Raw genomic sequence first — 24,409 nt, 5'->3', positions numbered from 1 at the left:
TCATATTTTTAATTACATGTTCTTTGTTCTCTCTTGATCTTCAAATTGTTCTTGATAATTTTTCTTATTTGATCTTTAAATTTTCTTGTTTGGTGTCTGTTACTGTTTATCTTATACATTTTCAAATTATTAGTGTCCAGAGTATAAAAATTTTTAAGTTTGGTGTCCCTTGTGTTTTTATTTTTCTTAAAGATTTCCAAAATTTGTTCTTGGTCTTCATCTTGATCTTCAAAGTATTCTTGGTGTTCATCTTGATATTCAAAGTTTCCTTGTTTGTTTTCTTTGTGTTGATCTAAAAATTCTAAGTTTTGTGTCATTTTATTGTTTTTCTCTTTCCTCATTAAATTAAAAAAAAATATCCTTTCCTTTATTTACTCATCAATTTCGAATTCCTTGGGTTGACTTAGTCAAAATTTTTAAAATTTGGTAGTTTCTTGTTAGTCAAGTCAAAATTTCAATTTTAAAAATTTTTTCTTTTTAAATTTTTTTCAACACAAATTCTTTTTCAATTTTCTTTTTATATTTTTCGAAAATCTTTTCTAAAATTTTTCAAAATCTTTTTCTTTTTTCTATAATTTTCGAATTACTTGTCCTATTTTATTATTTTGATTGAAAAATTTTAAGTTTGGTGTTTTCTTGTTAAGAAAGTTTCAATCTTTAAAATTTTAAAATCATATCTTTTTCAAATCTTTTCTTTTATTTATTTTCTTACAAGTATCTTTGATTTTAAGACATATCTTTTTCAAAACATCCTAACCACTTTCTCTCTCTTCATTTTTCGAAAATCCTCACCTACAATTTTTCGAATCTTTTTAATTAGTTAATTATTTTAGTTTTCAATTTTCTTTTATTTCTTTTTCTTCTAATTCTTGAACTTATATTCAGTTTTTTATTTAATTTAATTTATTTTATTTTATTTTATTTTCTTTTAATTTCGGTTTTCAAAAAAAAGAAATAGAGAAAAGTATAAAATTCTTATTTACAATCCACATCATCTCCCTTTCTCCATAATGGACCTAAGTGGAAATGAACAGTCTAGAAGGACTCTGGGGTCATATGCTAACCCCACTACTGCTTCCTATGGGAGTAGTATCTGTATACCCCCCTTCAGAGCCAGCAATTTTGAGCTAAACCCTCAGCTCATTATCATGTTCCAGCAAAATTGTCAGTATTCCGGTCTTTTGCAGGAAGAACCTACTGAGTTTTTGGCACAGTTCTTACAAATTGCTGACACAGTACGTGATAAGGAAGTAGATCAGGATGTCTACAGATTATTATTGTTTCCATTTGCTGTAAAAGATCCAGCTAAGAGGTGGTTAAATAACTAACCCACAGCAAGCATAAGAACATGGAAACAGTTATCAGACAAATTCCTGAATCAATATTTCCCTCCAAAAAGGATGACACAACTAAGGCTGGACATCCAAGGCTTTAAACAAGAGGATAATGAATCTTTTTATAATGCCTGGGAGAGGTACAGAGAGATGCTAAGGAAATGCCCTTCTGAAATATTTTCAGAATGGGTGTAGTTAGACATCTTCTACTACGGGCTTACAGAAAATGCCCAGATGTCTCTAGACCACTCAGCTGGTGGATCTATACACATGAGAAAGACAATTGAAGAGGCTCAAGAGCTCATTGATACAGTTGCTAGAAATCAGCATCTGTACTTAAGTAGTGAGTCCTCCTAAAAGAAGAGGCTAAAGCACTATCCACTGAACTTAGCCCTATAGAACAAGTTGTTGAACTCAATCAGCAATTGCTTCTTATAACAAAATAGTTAGCAGAATTTAAAGAGATGCTACAAGACACTAAAAATGCCAACAAGAATATGAAAGCACAATTGAACCAGACAAGACAGCAACTATCTAAACAGATAATAGAAGAGTGCCAAGCTGTTCAGTTAAGAATTGGGAAGACATTGAATATCTCAACTCAAGTCAGCAGAAAGCCAAGGAAGGAACAACTGACAGAGGATAACTAAACCACTGCCCAAAATCCTTCTGAGGATGGTAAGAGCCCAGAGAAGAATGATTCTGGCGTTCAAATGACAGAAAAGGTAAAAAAATTGGCATTAAACGCCCAATGGATGGCAAGTTCTGGCGTCCAAATGCCAGAAAAGGGTGGAAATCTGGCATTAAACGCCCAAAAAGCACCCAATTCTGGCGTTTAAATGCCAATGGGGGATCAGACACCTGCAAGTGCTGATAACAACCCCCTTAAGCAGGCTTCTCCAACCACTTCTGTAGGAAGTAAACCTGCAGCAACTAAGGTTGAAGAATATAAAGCCAAGATGCCTTATCCTCAGAAACTCCACCAAGCAGAACAGGATAAACAATTTGCCTGCTTTACAAACTATCTCAGGACTCTTGAAATAAAGATTCCATTTGTAGAGGCACTTGAGCAAATACCCTCTTATGCTAAGTTCATGAAAGAGATCTTAAGTCATAAGAAGGATTGGAGAGAAACTGAAAAGGTTTTCCTCACTGAAGAATACAGTGCAGTCATTCTAGAAAGCTTACTAGAGAAACTTAAGGATCCCGGAAGCTTTATGATACCATGCACATTAGAGGATGCTTGTACCAAGACAGCTATATGTGATCTTGGGGCAAGTATCAACCTAATACCTGCATCCACTATCAAAAAGCTTGGTTTGACTGATGAAGTTAAACCAACCCGGATATGCCTCCAACTTGCTGATGGCTCCATTAAAATTCCATCAGGCATAATTGAGGACATGATTGTCAAGGTTGGGCCATTCGCCTTTTCCACTGACTTTGTAGTGCTGGAAATGGAGGAGCACAAGAGTACAACTCTCATTCTAGGAAGACCTTTCTAAACAACTGGGCGAACCCTCATTGACGTCCAAAAATGGGAGATAACCCTGAGAGTCAATGAGGATGAGTTTAAGTTGAACGCTGTCAAGGCTATGCAGCATCCAGACACATCAAAAGACTGCATGAGCGCTGATATCATTGACTCCCTAGTGGAAGAGGTCAATATAACTGAGAGTCTCGAATCAGAGCTAGAAGACATTTTTAAAGATGTTAAGCCTGATCTGGAGGAACCAGAGAAAATAGAAGAACCTCTGAAAACTCCTCAGGAAGAGGAAAAGCCTCCTAAAACCGAGCTCAAACCACTACCACCATCCCTGAAATATGTATTTCTGGGAGAAGATGACACTTTTCCTGTGATCATAAGCTCTACTTTGGAACCACAGGAAGAGAAAGCATTAATTCAAGTGCTAAGGACACACAAGATAGCTCTTGGGTGGTCAATAAGTGATCTTAAGGGCATTAGCCCAGCCAGATGCATGCATAAGATCCTATTGGAGGATGATGCTAAGCCAGTGGTTCAACCACATAGGCGGCTGATAAACCCCATATTTAGGGTTTGTCTTGTGTTGAATTTAGAGGGTTTTGATAACCTTTCCTCACATTTATTCAATGAAATAGCATGGTTTTATAAATTCTTCTTTAATTGTGCTTTAGGGTGAAAACATGTTTTTAGGTCTTAAAATAGCTAAATCTAATTTACCTTTGATTCAATTAGATACCTTGATATGTTTGTTAAGTGATTTCAGATTTAGGAGGCAAAGATTGGATCAAGGGAATGAACGAAAAGCATGTAAAAATGGAGAGCTCATGAAGAAATGAAGGAATCGCAAAAGCTGTCAAGCCGACCTCTTCGCACTTAAACGACCATAACTTGAGCTACAGAGGTCCAAATGATGCGGTTCCAGTTGCGTTGGAAAGCTAACATCTGGGGCTTCAAAATGATATAAGATTTGCCATAGTTGCATGATGCCGGGGCATTTTGGTCAGTTTCACTGACCTTTTCTTTACTGTTTTAGGGTAGTTTCATGCATTTTCTTAGGAAATAAGCAAGTTTTGGGTAGAATTTCACTTACATCTTGATTCGAGCAAACATGGTTCGCTTTACATGGTTTCATGAGAATTATGCATGAATTATATGACAAATTAGATGATGCATGTCTCATGATGTGGATTAGAACTTTGATGCACTTTATTGCTTGATTTCAGGACAAAGGAAGCAAGAAAGAACCACGTTAGCAGCCACGTTAGTCTAACTAACATGACCACTAACGTGGAATGGGAGCTAGCTTGCAACGTTAATGAGAAAAGTAATCGCCAATAACGTCCTCGAAGCCATCATAGCCCACGTTAAGAGTCACGTTAACTAAGTTAACGTGAACTCTAACGTGGAAGAAAGAAAGTGGAGCCAACGTTAGTGACACTCACCTTTGTCACTAACGTTGGACCAAGCTCATATTGGCCACGTTAGCCTCCACGTTAACTTAGTTAACGTGTACTCTAATGTTGGGAAACAAAAGAGTGGCCAACGTTAGTGACACTCATCATTGTCACTAACGTTGGGCTAAGCCACCTTGAGCTATGTTAACTCCTACGTTTACTTAGTTAACGTGGAAGCTAACGTAGAGAAAGCAATCAATCGCCAACGTTAGTGACACTCACCTTTGTCACTAACATTGGAATGAGCCACAATGAGCCACCATGAGCCACGTTAACTCCCACGTTAACTAACGTGGAAGCTAACGTTGAGGATAGGATGATGAGCCAACGTTAGTGACACTCACCTTTGTCACTAACGTTAGAGATGGCTATCATTACCACGTTAGAAGCCACGTTAACTTAGTTAACGTGGACTCTAACGTGGGAAGAAGGGGCACCTTGGAACGTTAGTGACAAAGGTAAGTGTCACTAACGTTCTCGAAGGATTGGCAAGCCTACGTTAAGATCCACGTTAACTAAGCTAACATGGACTCTAACGTAAGGGGAAGGGAGGACTCTCAACGTTATTGGAAAAGGTGAGCCCCAATAACGTGTGCGAAGGACCAAGAGGCAACGTTAGTGGTCACGTTGGTGCCACTAAAGTTGAAGTTAACATGGATCATCCCTGGGTGAGGAACGTTAGTGAAAAAGGTGATTGCCACTAATGTTCTCGAACCTACACTCTCACTTAACGTTAACGCCACTAACATCCTGAGCTAAACACCCTGCCTACTTCACACTTTCTCTCTGCAAGTAAAGCTAAGCCCACTGAAGAGTATAACTGCTTCAAACTCAAGATCCAAAGGCCCATATCCAAGACTTGAAGAACCAACTAGAAGATCAGAAGAGTAGTATATATAGGGGTAGTTTTGAATTAGAAAGCAGCTTTTGGGGGATGGAAAATTGAGAACTACTCTCTGTATAATTTACTTTCTCTGCACTTCTAGTTCTAGTTTTCATGATGTATTCTCCATCTTTGTTTTCCATTTCCAGAGCTATGAACAACTAAACCCCTTTCATTGGGTTAGGGAGCTCTGTTGTAATTTGATGGATCAATACTAGTTTTCATTACTCTTCTTCTATATTTTCTCTTGATTTTACTAGAAAGCTTTCAATCTTCATCCAATTGGGTAGTTATCTTGGAAAAGAAGCTATTCATACTTAGATCTCTTCTGAACCTTGGAAGAGGAATGAAGAGATCATGCTAGAAATGCTTTCTTATGTTGGACCAAATTGGGTTTGGTTGGGTATGGTGACTATAATCCTACCAACACTTGATTTGGGAATGCATGTGGTATAATCAGTGACCATACTTCATCTCTTCTCATGAGCAATTGACCAAGGAATTGGCTATTGATCAAGATTTGAGAGATTGAATTGCCAAGGAATTGGAATTCGATCACTTAAGATTGCCAAGGAGATCAATGAATGCATTGATTGAGGAAGAGAAGAAAATGAACTTGATCCGGAGAATGCAACATCTCCTAAGCCCAATGAACCCCCATTTCTGATCTTATCCATTCTCTTTAATTTCTGAAATTTACTTTTATGAGCATCTTCTCCATTCCCATTTATAATTCTGCAATTTACTTTCCGTCATTTACTTTCAGCTCTTTACTTCCAGCATTTACAATTTCTGCTATTTACTTTCCCGCCATTTAATTTCCTGCAACTCTCAAACCAAATTCTGCTTCGCTCAACTAGAACATTCCTCTAATTAAAGTTGCTTGACCAATCAATCCTTGTGGGATTCGACCTCACTCTATTGTGAGTTTTTACTTGACGACAATTCGGTATACTTGCCGAAGGAAAATTGTTAAGAGACAAGTTTCCGTGCTATCAAGTTTATGGCGCCGTTGCCGGGGATTGATTTTGTATCAACAATGACTAAATTGGAGGATAACTAGATTGAGCATTTTTCTTTTTAATTTCTGTTTGAGTTGATTACTTTCAGTTTTAGTAATTTTTCTCCCTTCCCCCTACTCCTTTTTCTTAGTTATTTACCATTCAGTTCACTAACCCACTAACTGTTTGATATATTGCATCACTCACACTAACAGCAATTTTAACAAGAGTACTTTCTGCATCTATTTCCTTGCTTGTGCCTTGTTGGTTGTATGACAGGGAGAAGAAGCGGGGCTTCAACTTCCTTTGATTCTGAACCTGAGAGGACCTTCCTTAGATTAAGGAGGGAAGCAAGAGGAAAGAGAGTAGTTGGTGCTGAGGAAGAGGAGGAGTACTTTGAACCAGACATGGATGAAAACATGGAGAACCATCATGAAGAAGAGGCTCACAACCATGGCAGAGAAGGTCCAGCGCATCAGGCTGGACAAGAGAGAAGAGTTCTGGGTTCTTACATCAACCCAAACCCAGGAAACTGTGGAAGCAGCATCCAAAGGCCAACCATACATGCCAACAACTTTGAACTAAAGCCACAGCTCATCACCTTTGTTCAGAACAATTGTTCATTCGGAGGAAGTGTCCAAGAAGACCCCAATCAACATCTAACCACCTTCCTGAGGATATGTGATACTGTAAAGTCTAATGGTGTTCATCCTGACACCTATAGACTACTTTTGTTCCCTTTCTCACTTAAGGACAAGGCATCTAAATGGCTGGAATCCTTTCCAAAGGAGAGTTTAGCAACCTGGGAAGATGTGATGAACAAATTCTTGGCAAGATTCTATCCTGCTCAACGGATCAACAGGCTGAGAGCTGAGGTGCAAACATTCAGGCAGCAGGATGGTGAGACTCTATATGAAGCATGGGAGAGGTTTAAGGACCTGACAAGAAGGTGTCCACCAGATATGTTCAATGAATGGGTGCAACTACACATTTTCTATGAAGGCCTCTCTTATGAATCAAAGAAGGCAGTAGACCATTCATCCGGAGGATCTCTGAACAAAAAGAAGACCATTGAAGCAAGAATGTTATTGAAAGAATGATGACAAAGAGACATGTTATTTGATAATCTAAAAAATCATAAAAATGATTCTTGAAGCAAGAAAAAGCAGCAAAGAACAAAGCTTGCAGAAAAAATAAAAAGAAAAAAAATAGGCAAAAAAAAATAGAAAGAAAAAGCAAGCAGAAAAAGCCAAAAGCTCTTAAAACCAAGAGGCAAGAGCAAAAAGCCAATAACCCTTAAAACCAAAAGGCAAGGGTAAATAAAAAGGATCCCAAGGCTTTGAGCATCAGTGGATAGGAGGGCCTAAAGGAATAAAATCCTGGTCTAAGCGGCTAAACCAAGCTGTCCCTAACCATGTGCTTGTGGCGTGAAGTTGTCAAGTGAAAACTTGAGACTGAGCGGTTAAAGTCAAGGTCCAAAGCAAAAAAAGAATGTGCTTAAGAACCCTGGACACCTCTAATTGGGGACTTTAGCAAAGCTGAGTCACAATCTGAAAAGGTTCACCCAATTATGTGTCTGTGGCATTTATGTATCCGGTGGTAATACTGGAAAACAAAGTGCTTAGGGCCACGGCCAAGACTCATAAAATAGCTGTGTTCAAGAATCATCATACTAAACTAGGAGAATCAATAACACTATCTGAACTCTGAGTTCCTATAGATGCCAATCATTCTGAACCTCAATGGATAAAGTGAGATGCCAAAACTATTCAAGAGGCAAAAAGCTATAAGTCCCGCTCATTTAATTGGAGCTATGTTTCATTGATAGTTTGGAATTTATAGTATATTCTCTTCTTTTTATCCTATTTGATTTTCAGTTGCTTGGGGACAAGCAACAATTTAACTTTGGTGTTGTGATGAGCGGATAATTTATACGCTTTTTGGCATTGTTTTTAGTATGTTTTTAGTAGAATCTAGTTACTTTTAGGGATGTTTTCATTAGTTTTTATGTTAAATTCACATTTCAGGACTTTACTATGAGTTTGTGTGTTTTTCTGTGATTTCAGGTATTTTCTGACTGAAATTGAGGGACTTGAGCAAAAATCAGATTCAGAGGTTGAAGAAGGACTGCTGATGCTGTTGGATTCTGACCTCCCTGCACTCAAAATGGATTTTCTGGAGCTACAGAACTCGAAATGGCATGCTTCCGATTGCATTGGAAAGTAGACATCCAGGGCTTTCCAGCAATATATAATAGTCCATACTTTGCCCAAGTTTAGATGACGCAAACTGGCGTTCAACGCCAGCTCTCTGCCTAATTCTGGCGTTCAGCGCCAGAAACAAGCTGCAAAGTGGAGTTCAACGCCCAAACTGGCATAAAAGATGGCGTTCAACTCTAGGAATGACCTCTACACGTGTAACACTCAAGCTCAGCCCAAGCACACACCAAGTGGGCCCCAGAAGTGGATTTATGCATCAATTACTTACTTCTGTAAACCCTAGTAGCTAGTCTATTATAAATAGGACCTTTTACTATTGTATTAGACATCTTGGATTGTCTTTTTGATCCTGTGATCTCGTTTTGGGGGCTGGCCATTCGGCCATGCCTGGACCTTTCACTTATGTATTTTCAACGGTAGAGTTTCTGCACTTCATAGATTAAGGTGTGGAGCTCTGCTGTTCCACAAAGATTAATGCAAAGTACTACTATTTTCTATTCAATTCAACTTGTTCCGCATCTAAGATATTCATTCGCACTTCAACCTGAATGTGATGAACGTGACAATCATCATCATTCCCTATGAACGCGTGCCTGACAACCACTTCCGTTCTACATTAGACTGAATGAGTATCTCTTAGATTACTAATACAGGGGACCGAGTCCGAGATATTGGGATCTTCATGGCATAAGCTAGAATGATGGCGGCATTCAAGAAAATCCGGAAAGTCTAAACCTTGTCTGTGGTATTCCGAGTAGGATTCAATGATTGAATGACTGTGACGAGCTTCAAACTCGCCATTGCTGGGCGTAGTGACAGACGCAAAAGGATAGTAAATCCTATTCCAGCATGATCGAGAACCGACAGATGAATAGCCGTGCCGTGACAGGGTGCGTTGACCATATTCACTGAGAGGATAGGATGTAACCATTGACAAGGGTGATGCCTCCAGACGATTAGCCGTGCCGTGACAGGGCATTTGGATCATTTTCCCGAGAGAAGACCGAAAGTAGCCATTGACAATGGGATGCATTACAAAAAGCCAGCCATGGAAAGGAGTAAGACTGATTGGATGAAGATAGCAGGAACGCAGAGGTTCAGAGGAACGAACGCATCTCTATTCGCTTATCTGAAATTCTCACCAATGATTTACATAATTATTTCTATCCTTATTTTATTAATTATTTTCGAAAACCCCATTACTATTTTATACCTGCCTGACTGAGATTTACAAGGTGACCATAGCTTGCTTCATACCAACAGTCTCCGTGGGATTCGACCCTTACTCACGTAAGTTATTACTTGGACGACCCAGTGCACTTGCTGGTTAGTTGTGCGAAGTTGTGAACCATGGTATTGGCATCATGTTTTTGGCGCCATTACCAGGGAAAGAAAGAGCAATGAATTTTACATAATCAAAGTGTAATCACAATTTCTGCGCACCAAGTTTTTGGCGCCGTTGCCGGGGATTGTTCGAGTTTGGATAACTGACGGTTCATCTTGTTGCTCAGATTAGGTAATTTTCTTTTTGTTTTCTTTTCAAAAATTTTTCAAAAATATTTCAAAATTTTCTCACCTGTTTTCGAAAAAAAAATTTATTCAAAATTTTTAAAGAATGAATTCTAGTGTTTCATGAAGCATGTGAAGCCTGGCTAGCTGTAAAGCCATGTCTAAATTCTTTTGGACTGAGGCTTCCACTCATAAGTATATGAAGTTGGATGAAATATTAGCTGTTGTATACATGAGAGGTATCTATGTTTGCTGAAGCTTGGCTGGCCATTGGCCATGTCTAGTGTTTTGGACCAAAGCTTTCATTGAAAGCTTGGCTAGCTAGTGAGCCATGTCTAATTCCTGGACTGAAGCTTTAGACTAACATAGCAAGATTCCTGGAATTCATATTAAAAATTTTGGAATCCTAATTTTTTTTTTACAAATAATTTTCGAAAAAAAAATAAAAAAAATTTAAAAAAAAAATCAAAAATATTTTTCATGTTTCTTGTTTGAGTCTTGAGTCATGTTATAAGTTTGGTGTCAATTACATGTGCATCTTACATTTTTTCGAAAATAATCATGCATTCATAGTGTTCTTCATGATCTTCAAGTTGTTCTTGGTAAGTCTTCTTGTTTGATCTTTGCATTTCATGTTTTGTGTCTTTTCTTGTTTTTCATATGCATTCTTGAATTCTTAATGTCTAAGCATTAAAGAATTCTAAGTTTGGTGTCTTGTATGTTTTCTTTGCATTAAAAATTTTTCAAAAATATGTTCTTGATGTTCATCATGATCTTCATAGTGTTCTTGGTGTTCATCTTGACATTCATAGCATTCTTGCATGCATCACATGTTTTGATCTAAAATTCTCATGCATTGCATCATTTTTCTTGTTTTTCTCTCTCATCATAAAAATTCAAAAATCAAAAAAATATCTTTCCCTTTCTCTCTCATCAAATTCGAAAATTTGGATTGACTTTTTCAAAAATTTTTAGAATCAAGTTGTTTCTTATGAGTCAAATCAAATTTTCAATTTGAAATTCTTATCTTTTTCAAAAATCAAATCTTTTTCAAATTTCTTAGTTATTTTCGAAAATTCCAAAAATATTTTTTAAAAATCTTTTTCTTATTTTTACATCAAATTTTCAAAAATAACAATAACAATTAATGTTTTGATTCAAAAATTTCAAGTTTGTTACTTGCTTGTTAAGAAAGATTCAAACTTTAAGTTCTAGAATCATATCTTATGATTTCTTGTGAATCAAGTCATTAATTGTGATTTTAAAAATTAAATCTTTTTCAAAAACTAATTTCAATCATATCTTTTCAAAATATCTTCTTATCATATCTTTTTCAAATATTTGATTTCAAAATATCTTCTCTAACTTCCCAACTCCTTATCTTTTCAAAATTGATTTTTGTCTCAACTAACTAAGTAACTTTTTGTTTGTTTCTTACCTTTTTCAAAACCACCTAACTAACTCTCTCTCTCTATTTTCGAAAATATCTTCCCTCTTTTTCAAAATTTCTTTTTAATTAACTAATTATTTTAAATTCTTATTTTAATTTTTGAAAATTACTAACATTTTTCAAAAACCATTTTCAAAAATCGCTAACTCTTTTTCAAAAATAATTTTCGAAAATTCACCTTCTTCCTCATCTTATTCTATTTTTTTATTCATCTACTAACACCTCTTCCTCACATCACTCACCAAAGTCGAACCCTCTCTCTCTTTCTGAGTTCAGATTTTTCTCTTCTTCTTTTCTTCTACTAATAATAAGGAACCTCTTTACTGTGACATAGAGGATTCCTCTTCTTTTCTTTTTCTCTCCTCTTTCTTATGAGCAGGGACAGAGAAAAAGGCATTCTTGTGGAAGCTGATCCAGAACTTGAAAGGACTTTGAAGAGGAAATTAAGAGAAGCTAAATTACAACAATCCAGAGACAACTTGATTGAAAATTTCGAACAAGTAAAGGAGATGGCAGCCGAACCCAACAACAATGCAAGGAGAATGTTTGGTGACTTTACTGCACCAAATTCCAATATACATGGAAGAAGCATCTCCATTCCTGCCATTGGAGCAAACAACTTTGAGCTGAAACCTCAATTAGTTTCTCTGATGCAGCAGAACTGCAAGTTTCATGGACTTCCATCTGAAGATCCTTTTCAGTTCTTAACTGAATTCTTGCAGATCTGTGATACTGTTAAGACTAATGGAGTAGATCCTGAAGTCTACAGGCTCATGCTTTTCCCATTTGCTGTAAGAGACAGAGCTAGAATATGGTTAGACTCTCAACCTAAGGATAGCCTGAACTCTTGGGATAAGCTGGTCAAGGTTTTCCTAGCCAAGTTCTTCCCTCCTCAAAAGCTGAGCAAGCTTAGAGTGGATGTTCAAACCTTCAAACAGAAAGAAGGTGAATCCCTCTATGAAGCTTGGGAGAGATACAAAGGACTGACCAAAAAGTGTCCTTCTGACATGCTTTCAGAATGGACCATCCTGGATATATTCTATGATGGTCTGTCTGAGTTATCTAAGATGTCATTGGATACTTCTGCAGGTGGATCCATTCACCTAAAGAAAATGCCTGCAGAAGCTCAAGAACTCATTGACATGGTTGCTAATAACCAGTTCATGTACACCTCTGAAAGGAATCCTGTGAGTAATGGGATGCCTATGAAGAAGGGAGTTCTTGAAATTGATACTCTGAATGCCATATTGGCTCAGAATAAAATATTGACTCAGTAAGTCAATATGATTTCCCAGAGTCTGAATGGAATGCAAGCTGCATCCAACAGTACTCAAGAGGCTTCTTATGAAGAAGAAGCTTATGATCCTGAGAACCCTGCAATAGCAGAGGTGAATTACTTAGGTGAACCTTATGGAAACACCTATAACTCATCATGGAGAAATCATCCAAATTTCTCATGGAAGGATCAAAAGCCTCAACAAGGCTTTAATAATGGTGGAAGAAATAGGTTTAACAATAATAAACCTTTTCCATCATCCACTCAGCAACAAACAGAGAACTCTGAACAAAATACTTCTAATTTAGCAAACTTAGTCTCTGATCTATCTAAGGCCACTGTGAGTTTCATGAATGAAACAAGGTCTTCTATTAGAAATTTGGAAGCACAAGTGGGCCACCTGAGTAAGAGGATCACTGAAATCCCTCCTAGTACTCTCCCAAGCAATACAGAAGAGAATTCAAAAGGAGAGTGCAAGGCCATTGACATAAGCATCATGGCCGAACCTGTGAGGAGAGGAGAGGACGTGAATCCCAAGGAGGAAGACCTCCTGGGACGTCCAGTGATCAATAAGGAGCTTCCCTCTGAGGAACCAAAGGACTCTGAGGCTCGTCTAGAGACCATAGAGATTCCATTAAACCTTCTTATGCCCTTCATGAGCTCTGATGAGTATTCCTCTTTTAAAGAGAATGAGGATGTTACTGAAGAGCAAACTGCCAAGTTTCTTGGTGCAATCATGAAGCTGAATGCCAAATTATTTGGTATTAAAACATGGGAAGATGAACCTCCCTTGTTCATCAATGAACTAAGTGATCTGGATCAACTGACATTGCCTCAGAAGAAACAAGATCCTGGAAAGTTCATAATACCTTGTACCATAGGCACCATGATCTTTAAGGCTCTGTGTGACCTTGGTTCAGGAATAAACCTCATGCCACTCTCTGTAATAGAGAAACTGGGAATCTATGGGGTGCAAGCTGATAAAATCTCATTAGATATGGCAGACAATTCAAGAAAACAGGCTTATGGACAAGTAGAGGACGTGCTAGTAAAGGTTGAAGGCCTTTACATCCCTGCTGATTTCATAGTCCTGGATACTGGAAAGGAAGAGGATGAATCCATCATCCTAGGAAGACCTTTCCTAGCCACAGCAAGAGCTGTGATTGATGTGGACAGAGGAGAATTAATCCTTCAATTGAATGAGGACAACCTTGTGTTTACAACTCAAGGATCTCTCTCTGCACCCATGGAGAGGAAGCATAAAAAGCTTCTCTCAAAGCAGAGTCAAACAAAGCCCCCACAGTCAAACTCTAAGTTTGTTGTTGGGAGGCCACAACCAAACTCTAAGTTTGGTGTTGAACTCCCATATCCAAACTCTAAGTTTGGTGTTGGAGAGTCTCAACAAAGCTCTGTACATCTGTGAGGCTCCATGAGAGCCCACTGTCAAGCTATTGACATTAAAGAAGCGCTTATTGGGAGGCAACACAATTTTTATTTATCTAACTATATTCTTCTTAGTTATATGTCTTTATAGGTTCATGATCATGTGGAGTCACAAAATAAACAAAAAAATCAAAAACGGAATCAAAAACAGCAGAAGAAAAATCACACCCTGGAGGAGCATCTGTCTGGCGTTCAACGCCAGAACAGAGCATGGTTCTGGCGCTAAACGCCCAAAATGGGTAGCATCCTGGCGCTGAACACCCAGAACAAGCATGGTTCTGGCGTTCAACGCTAGAAATGGCAGCAAATGGGCGTTGAACGCCCAAAATAGGCACCAACCTGGCGCTGAATGCCCAGAGTTGTGTGCAAAGGCATTTTGCATGCCTACTTTGGTGCAAGGTTGTAAATCCTTGAACACCTCAGGATCTGTGGACCCTACAGGATCATCTCAGGATCTGTGGACCGCACAGGATCATCTCAGGATCTGTAGACCCCACAAGATCTCCACCTACCTCCACTCACTTTTTCTCACCCCCCTTTCACACAATCCCATAAACACTCTTCCCCAAAACCCTTCACCTATCACCTCCATCCCTCTTCCCTATTAAATCTTCACCACTCACATCCATCCTCTCTTTCCCATAAACCTACCTCATAAACCCCACCTACCTTCAAAATTCAAAACCAATTTCCCACCCAAACCCACCCATATGGCCGAAACCTTTCCCCCCTCCCTTCCCTATATAAAGCCCTCCATTCTTCATCAAATTCACACAACACACCCCTCTATACCCTTCTTGGCCGAACCACATCACCTTCTCCCTCTCCTCCATTTCTTCTTCTTCTTCATCTATTCTTTCTTCTCTTGCTTGAGGGCGAGCAAAATTCTAAGTTTGGTGTGGTAAAAGCATAAGCTTTTTGTTTTTCCATTACCATTGATGGCACCTAAGACCGGAGAATCCTCTAAGAAAGGAAAAGGGAAGACAAAAGTCTCCACCTCCGAGTCATGGGAGATGGAAAGGTTCATCTCCAAAGCCCATCAAGACCACTTCTATGATGTTGTGGCCAAGAAAAAGGTGATCCCTGAGGTCCCTTTCAAACTCAAAAGAAATGAGTATCCGGAGATCCGACATGAAATTCAAAGAAGAGGTTGGGAAGTTCTAACAAATCCCATCCAACAAGTCGGCATCCTAATGGTTCAAGAGTTCTATGCCAATGCATGGATCACCAAGAACCATGATCAAAGTAAGAACCCGGATCCAAAGAACTATGTTACAATGGTTCGGGGGAAATACTTAGATTTTAGTCCGGAAAATGTGAAATTGGCGTTCAACTTGCCAAACATGGAAGAGAACGCACGCCCCTACACAAGGAGAGTCAACTTTGATCAAAGGTTGGACCAAGTCCTTATGGACATATGTGTAGAAGGAGCTCAATGGAAGATTGACTCCAAAGGCAAGCCGGTTCAACTAAGAAGATTGGACCTCAAGCCTGTAGCTAGAGGATGGTTGGAGTTCATTCAATGCTCAATCATTCCCACTAACAACCGGTCTGAAGTTACTATAGACCGGGCCATCATGATCCATAGCATCATGATTGGAAAAGAGGTGGAAGTTCATGAGATTATACCTCAAGAACTCTACAAGGTGGCTGACAAGTCCTCCACTATGGCAAGGTTAGCCTTTCCTCACCTCATTTGCCACCTATGCAATTCGGCTGGGATTGACATAGAGGGAGATATCCTCATTAAAGAGGACAAGCCCATCACTAAGAAAAAGATGGAGCAAGCAAGAGAGCCCATTCATGGAGCTCAAGAGGCGTATGAAGCTCATCACCATGAGATCCCAGAGATGCCTCAAATGCACTTTCCTCCGCAAAACTATTGGGAGCAAATCAACACCTCCCTAGGAGAATTGAGTTCCAATATGGGACAACTAAGGGTGGAACATCAAGAGCACTCCATCATCCTTCATGAAATAAGAGAAGATCAAAAAGCAATGAGGGAGGAGCAACAAAGACAAGGAAGAGACATAGAAGAGCTCAAAGACATCATTGGTTCGTGAAGAAGAAAACGCCACCATCACTAAGGTGGACTCATTCCTTGTTCTTACATTCTCTGTTTTTCGTTTTCTATGTTATGTGCTTATCTATGTTTGTGTCTTCATTACATGATCATTAGTAGTTAGTAACTTTTTCTTAAAGTTATGAATGTCCTATGAATCCATCACCTCTCTTAAATGAAAAATATTTTAATTCAAAAGAACAAGAAGTACATGAGTTTCAAATTTATCCTTGAACTTAGTTTAATTATATTGATGTGGTGACAATGCTTCTTGTTTTCTGAATGTATGCTTAAACAGTGCATATGTCTTTTGAAGTTGTTGTTTGAGAATGTTAAATATGTTGGCTCTTGAAAGAATGATGACAAGGAGACATGTTATTTGATAATCTGAAAAATCATAAAAATGATTCTTGAAGCAAGAAAAAGCAGCAAAGAACAAAGCTTGCAGACAAAAAAAAGAAAAAAAAATAGGCGAAAAAAAAAATAGAAAGAAAAAGCAAGCCGAAAAAGCCAAAAGCTCTTAAAACCAAGAGGCAAGAGCAAAAAGCCAATAACCCTTAAAACCAAAAGGCAAGGGTAAATAAAAAGGATCCCAAGGCTTTGAGCATCAGTGGATAGGAGGGCCTAAAGGAATAAAATCCTGGTCTAAGCGGCTAAACCAAGCTGTCCCTAACCATGTGCTTGTGGCGTGAAGGTGTCAAGTGAAAACTTGAGACTGAGCGGTTAAAGTCAAGGTCCAAAGCAAAAAAAGAGTGTGCTTAAGAACCCTGGACACCTCTAATTGGGGACTTTAGCAAAGCTGAGTCACAATCTGAAAAGGTTCACCCAATTATGTGTCTGTGGCATTTATGTATCCGGTGGTAATACTGGAAAACAAAGTGCTTAGGGCCACGGCCAAGACTCATAAAATAGCTGTGTTCAAGAATCATACTGAACTAGGAGAATCAATAACACTATCTGAACTCTGAGTTCCTATAGATGCCAATCATTCTGAACCTCAATGGATAAAGTGAGATGCCAAAACTATTCAAGAGGCAAAAAGCTATAAGTCCCGCTCATTTAATTGGAGCTATGTTTCATTGATAGTTTGGAATTTATAGTATATTCTCTTCTTTTTATCCTATTTGATTTTCAGTTGCTTGGGGACAAGCAACAATTTAACTTTGGTGTTGTGATGAGCGGATAATTTATACGCTTTTTGGCATTGTTTTTAGTATGTTTTTAGTAGAATCTAGTTACTTTTAGGGATGTTTTCATTAGTTTTTATGTTAAATTCACATTTCTGGACTTTACTATGAGTTTGTGTGTTTTTCTGTGATTTCAGGTATTTTCTGGCTGAAATTGAGGGACCTGAGCAAAAATCAGATTCAGAGGTTGAAGAAGGACTGCTGATGCTGTTGGATTCTGACCTCCCTGCACTCAAAATGAATTTTCTAGAGCTACAGAACTCGAAATGGCATGCTTTCGATTGCATTGGAAAGTAGACATCCAGGGCTTCCCAGCAATATATAATAGTCCATACTTTGCCCAAGTTTAGATGACGCAAACTGGCGTTCAACGCCAGCTTTCTGCCCAATTCTGGCGTTCAACGCCAGAAACAAGCTGCAAAGTGGAGTTCAACGCCCAAACTGGCATAAAAGCTGGCGTTCAACTCTAGGAATGACCTCTACACGTGTAAGACTCAAGATCAGCCCAAGCACACACCAAGTGGGCCCCGGAAGTGGATTTATGCATCAATTACTTACTTCTGTAAACCCTAGTAGCTAGTCGATTATAAATAGGACCTTTTACTATTGTATTAGACATCCTGGATTGTATTTTTGATCCTGTGATCTCGTTTTGGGGGCTGGCCATTCGGCCATGCCTGGACCTTTCACTTATGTATTTTCAACGGTAGAGTTTCTGCACTTCATAGATTAAGGTGTGGAGCTCTGCTGTTCTTCAAAGATTAATGCAAAGTACTACTGTTTTCTATTCAATTTAACTTGATCCGCTTCTAAGATATTCATTCGCACTTCAACCTGAATGTAATGAACGTGAAAATCATCATCATTTCCTATGAACGCGTGCCTGACAACCACTTCCGTTCTACATTAGACTGAATGAGTATCTCTTAGATTACTAATACAGGGGACCGAGTCCGAGATATTGGGATCTTCGTGGCATAAGCTAGAATGATAGCGGCATTCAAGAGAATCCGGAAAGTCTAAACCTTGTCTGTGGTATTCCGAGTAGGATTCAATGATTGAATGACTGTGACGAGCTTCAAACTCGCGATTGCTGGGCGTAGTGACAGACGCAAAAGGATAGTAAATCCTATTCCAGCATGATCGAGAACCGACAGATGAATAGCCGTGCCGTGACAGGGTGCGTTGACCATATTCACTGAGAGGATATGATGTAACCATTGACAAGGGTGATGCCTCCAGACGATTAGCCGTGCCGTGACAGGGCATTTGGATCATTTTCCCGAGAGAAGACCAAAAGTAGCCATTGACAATGGGATGCATTACAAAAAGCCAGCCATGGAAAGGAGTAAGACTGATTGGATGAAGATAGCAGGAAAGCAGAGGTTCAGAGGAACGAACGCATCTCTATTCGCTTATCTGAAATTCTCACCAATGATTTACATAAGTATTTCTATCCTTATTTTATTAATTATTTTCGAAAACCCCATTACTATTTTATACCTGCCTGACTGAGATTTACAAGGTGACCATAGCTTGCTTCATACCAACAATCTCCGTGGGATTCGACCCTTACTCACGTAAGGTATTACTTGGACGACCCAGTGCACTTGCTGGTTAGTTGTGCGAATTTGTGAACCATGGTATTGGCATCATGTTTTTGGCGCCATTACCAGGGAAAGAAAGAGCAATGAATTTTACATAATCAAAGTGTAATCACAATTTCTGCACACCACTGGATGACCTCACCAAGAAGATGGAGAGGAACCAAGTGGTAGCAATCACCACCTCATTAGCAACCCAAGAGGGAGTGAATGCTGAGGCAGAGGAGGAGCAAGAACAAGCCAACTACATTGGAAACTCACCCAGGCAGACCCATGATCCATACTCCAAAACCTACAACCCTGGATGGAGGAATCACCCAAACTTTGGGTGGGGAAATCAATAAGATCAAAGCCAAGATCAGAGATGTCACAACCACAACAACAATGTAGCTCACCAACATTCCACACAGAGATCATATCAACACCACCCTAACAACACCTCTCCACATCTATACCAAAACCAAAATGACCCAACTCACCCATCCACTTTCAACTCACCATCATCTGAAGATAGACTCTCCAGAATTGAGACTCTGCTTGAGGGCATATGCAAAGAGATTCAAGATAATAAGGTATTCAAGGAGGAGGTGCGAGCCAATATCAAGAATCAGGGAGACACCATCAAGAGGCTGGAATTTCAAGTGGGATACCTCTCTAAGCAGATTCCCAAACCTACTGATAGCTTTCCAAGTGACACAGAGAAAAATCCGAGAGGTGAAGCAAAGAAAGTCAGATGGGAAGATTGCAAGATGGTTACTATAAGTGATAAGGAGACTGAGGAAGAGCTGAACAACCCATTAGAACAACCTGAAGACACTTCAGCAGGAAAGCAGGGGGAGAATCATCAAGAAACCACAATTACACGGAAAGAGCTGACACAGAAGGAGTTGCTGAGACTCTATGTACCCTTTCCCTAATTACTAAATGGCTGTGTAGAGAAGAGAATATACTCAAGGTTTCTTGACATGTTTGCATCCCTCCATGTGAACATACCATTCATCAAAGCTCTCCAACAAATGCCCTCATACATCAAGTATATGAAGGAGCTGCTGACCAAGAAAAGCTCACTCAAGGAAGGACAAACAATAGTGATGAATAAGGAGTGCAGTGCTCTCATTCAACCAGAGTTTCCTACAAAAAGGAAGGACCCAGGGAGTTTCTACATCACTTATGTTATAGGAGAAATAATGTTTGATAAAGGACTTTGCGATTTGGGAGCAAGCATCAACTTAATGCCTTTATCCCTTGTGAAGAGGCTGCAGATCAATGAGACAATACCCACAGATGTAGTTATCAGGCTAGCTGACAAAACTCAAAAACATGCAGTAGGAGTGGTTGAAAATGTACTGGTGAAGGTTGGGAAATACTTCCTTCCCACAGAATTTGTCATATTGGACATGGAAGAGAGTCACCTCCACCCAATCATATTGGGAAGACCATTCCTAGCTACAGCCAGAGCACTTATAGATGTGGAGCGAGGGGAGCTAATTTTGAGGATCCATGATGAATAACTCACTTTTAATGTTTTCAAGCCCTCACAAGAAACAGATCAAGAGAACAAAGAACCAAGCAAAGATCACAGTGAGATACTGAAGGAAGAAACAGGCACTGAAGCACAACTAGCACATTTGGGAATCCCCTTAGTTGATGAACAAGGCGTTCAGAAGCTGACACAGCTCAAGGAAAATCAGGAGGAACCTAAACCACGAAAGTTATATGAGACCAGCAACAAAATCTCTTTGGAAGAGGAGGGCACAAAGAGCAAGGCAAGATCAAAAGGAACAAAGAAGAAGGTACCAAGGAGGTGGAGGAACAAGAAGATCCCCACAGAGGACTTCTCTCCAGGGGATAAAGTAATCTCAGCTTACTTCCCAGCCATTCCCCCTGATCTCCCCACCATCCCATCTCAGCTACCTAAAGTTTTTACCATCAACAGAGTTCTCTCCTTGGAACATGTGGAGATCCTTGATGAAGCCAATGGAGATAGATTTACTGCAAGGGGGGAGGACTTGAAGCACTACCAACCACCCTGATGGAGGCAGATCGTCGAGCTAGTGACGCTAAAAGAGCGCTTTGTTGGGAGGCAACCCAACCTAAGGTAGTTTCTTTTTCATCGTCATTTGAATAAAGACCACAAGTTATTTCCCCTGTATTACAAGGAGCTAAGTTTGGTGTTTCACACCAAAACAATCCAAGAGTGAAAGTGTAATTCTAAGTTTGGTGTTCCACCGAAGATATTAGTTAGAATCACACCACACTCCAATGGCAAAATGCTAGCTCCAACTAATCAGGGGAACCACTTAGCAGTAGTTTAGTCTTTAGTTAATAGTTGCTTAGTTAATAACAACGTATGAGGCTCTCTGCAAGTATGCAATCTGTTGTACTAGGCAAGGAACTAAGTTTGGTGTTCACACACCAAATTAAGTTCAGAAATTTACAAGCATACATGCAAGCTAACTATTTCTCAAGTGCTTTGGGAACAAGCAACTTCCAATAACTTTGCAGGAGCCTTCTGAGGAAATGATGCACCATCATCTAAGGAAGTGAATGAGCAAAAACCATGGATGATGACAACAAGGGGACAGCCAGAAACCATCACCTGAAGGTCGTATTGTTACTTAATTCCATATACTTGAAATGCTAAAAAAAAAATTGGAAGTCCCAAGGTGCCCTTGATTAATAGTTACTCATTAGTTTAAATCATTAGAATTTAATGTTTGTTTTTATTGCTTTTGTCATATGTGTGCTGTCCATGATACCTGCTACATCTTCACCTTGCTTATTGGTATGCTTGTCCCCTTTTTAATCAAATAAAAAGAGAATGTGTGTTATCAAAGACCAGAGTGGAATTCATATTGTGGAGTAAGTTCCTAGATTTGTGGTGTGGTAATAGATTAGCTAAGTTGGTTCACCAATAAGGTGGGAAGGCAACTATCTGTCCTGAATCATATGCTTGAAACACACCCCATGAGACTAGCTGAATAACAAGATCCCAATAAGAAAAAAGGGAAAGAAAAATGAAAGTTAAAGAATAAAAGAAAAAGAGTAAGAAATAAGGCTAGGCACCAAGGGTTTGAATCTTTGGGCAAGTGTCTGTGGTGTTCCTGTGTATGGGATTTACTTGGATGAATAAGCTCTTAGGGGTGCCTTATCACTTGGTAACTTGGGTTAACTAACTTGAGATTATCAGCTGAAAGTCCACTATCAAGAGTAACCTTTGCTACAGAACGCTTAGTAACCCAAAGAGGTGCTGGACACCAAGGTCTCAAGAAAGAAAATAACAAACCATGTGCCTGTGGTGTGTATGTATGGGGGAAAGAGAGTTGAGGGAGTAAGCCCTTAGGGGTGTCTCTACACCTAGCACTTTGAACCAACTGGTTTGGGAGTGCTGGCTGAAAGCTTATCTTAAAGAGTCGCCCCCTCACAGAGCACCTAGTCTAAGAACACAAATAAGTCCTGAAATGACAAAAAGGATCAATGAATAAAAGTTTCATAAGGTGCAGTCAAGTGAGTATTCCAGGACATGATAAAGGTCTGAAAGCCAGTGAAGGAATGAACCTAAGTTGCTATGCATGAAACCACCATAAAACCAAGGACATAACTTCCACAATAATGACTCATTTCTCTTGGTATTTCATTCATCATTCTCTTGTTCCAGTACTTGCTTAGGGACAAGCAAGCTTTAAGTTTGGTGTTGTGATGCCGGGGCATTTTGGCCAGTTTCACTGACCTTTTCTTTACAGTTTTAGGGTAGTTTCATGCATTTTCTTAGGAAATAAGCAAGTTTTGGGTAGAATTTCACTTACATCATGATTCGAGCAAACATGGTGCACTTTACATGGTTTCATGAGAATTATGCATGAATTATATGACAAATTAGATGATGCATGTCTCATGATGTGGATTAGAACTTTGATGCACATTGCTTGATTTCAGGACAAAGGAAGCAAGAAAGAACCACGTTACCAGCCATGTTAGTCTAACTAACGTGACCACTAACGTGGAACGGGAGCTAGCTTGCAACGTTAATGAGAAAAGTAATCGCCAATAACATCCTCGAGCCATCATAGCCCACGTTAAGAGTCACGTTAACTAAGTTAACGTGAACTCTAACGTGGAAGAAAGAAAGTGGAGCCAACGTTAGTGACACTCACCTTTGTCACTAACGTTGGACCAAGCTTATATTGGCCACGTTAGCCTCCACGTTAACTTAGTTAACGTGGACTCTAATGTTGGGAAGCAAAGGAGTGGCCAACGTTAGTGACACTCATCATTGCCACTAACGTTGGGCTAAGCCACCTTGAGCTACGTTAACTCCCATGTTAACTTAGTTAACGTGGAAGCTAACGTAGAGAAAGCAAATAATCGCCAACGTTAGTGACACTCACCTTTGTCACTAACGTTGGAATGAGCCACAATGAGCCACCATGAGCCACGTTAACTCCCACGTTAACTTAGTTAACGTGGAAGCTAACGTTGAGGATAGGATGATGAGCCAACGTTAGTGACACTCACCTTTGTCACTAACGTTGGAGATGGCTATCATTACCACGTTAGAAGCCACGTTAACTTAGTTAACGTGGACTCTAACGTGGGAAGAAGGGGCACCTTGGAACGTTAGTGACAAAGGTAAGTGTCACTAACGTTCTCGAAGGATTGGCAAGCCTACGTTAAGAGCCACGTTAACTAAGCTAACGTGGACTCTAACGTAAGGGGAAGGGAGGACTCTCAACGTTATTGGAAAAGGTGAGGCCCAATAACGTGTGCGAAGGACCAAGAGGCAACGTTAGTGGTCACGTTGGTGCCACTAACGTTGAAGTTAACGTGGATCATCCCTGGGTGAGGAACGTTAGTGAAAAAGGTGATTGCCACTAACGTTCTCGAACCCACACTCTCACTTAACGTTAACGCCACTAACGTCCTGAGCTAAACACCCTGCCTACTTCACACTTTCTTTCTGCAAGTAAAGCTAAGCCCATTGAAGAGTATAACTGCTTCAAACTCAAGATCCAAAGGCCCATATCCAAGACTTGAAGAACCAACTAGAAGATCAGAAGAGTAGTATATATAGGGGTAGTTTTGAATTAGAAAGCAGCTTTTGGGGGATGGGAAATTGAGAACTACTCTCTGTATAATTTACTTTCTCTGCACTTCTAGTTCTAGTTTTCACGATGTATTCTCCATCTTTGTTTTCCATTTCCAGAGCTATGAACAACTAAACCCTTTTCATTGGGTTAGGGAGCTCTCTTGTAATTTGATGGATCAATACTGGTTTTCATTACTCTTCTTCTATCTTTTCTCTTGATTTTACTAGAAAGCTTTCAATCTTCATCCAATTGGGTAGTTATCTTGGAAAAGAAGCTATTCATACTTGGATCTCTTCTGAACCTTGGAAGAGGAATGAAGAGATCATGCTAGAAATGCTTTCTCATGTTGGACCAAATTGGGTTTGGTTGGGTATGGTGACTATAATCCTACCAACACTTGATTTGGGAATGCAT

The 24,409-nt window shown here is 39.4% G+C and overlaps 2 non-coding genes across 2 annotated transcripts; both read right to left on the bottom strand.

Annotated features, from left to right (window-relative positions):
• Positions 1–7,018: 7,018 nt before the first annotated feature.
• LOC148548649 (small nucleolar RNA R71) lies at positions 7,019–7,125 on the bottom strand. Its single transcript, XR_015898338.1, has one exon. It is a non-coding gene; the product is annotated as a small nucleolar RNA R71 (small nucleolar RNA).
• A 5,116-nt stretch (positions 7,126–12,241) lies between these two features.
• Positions 12,242–12,349, bottom strand: LOC148548648 (small nucleolar RNA R71). The gene has a single exon (XR_015898677.1). It is a non-coding gene; the product is annotated as a small nucleolar RNA R71 (small nucleolar RNA).
• Positions 12,350–24,409: the final 12,060 nt, after the last annotated feature.

The sequence above is a fragment of the Arachis ipaensis genome, chromosome B8 (assembly GCF_059453495.1).
Source record: "Arachis ipaensis isolate K30076 ecotype BB chromosome B8, ASM5945349v1, whole genome shotgun sequence".
Lineage (NCBI taxonomy): Eukaryota > Viridiplantae > Streptophyta > Magnoliopsida > Fabales > Fabaceae > Arachis > Arachis ipaensis.
The sequence above is the reverse complement of the archived record's forward strand: the minus strand, read 5'-3'. Positions and strand labels throughout refer to the sequence as shown.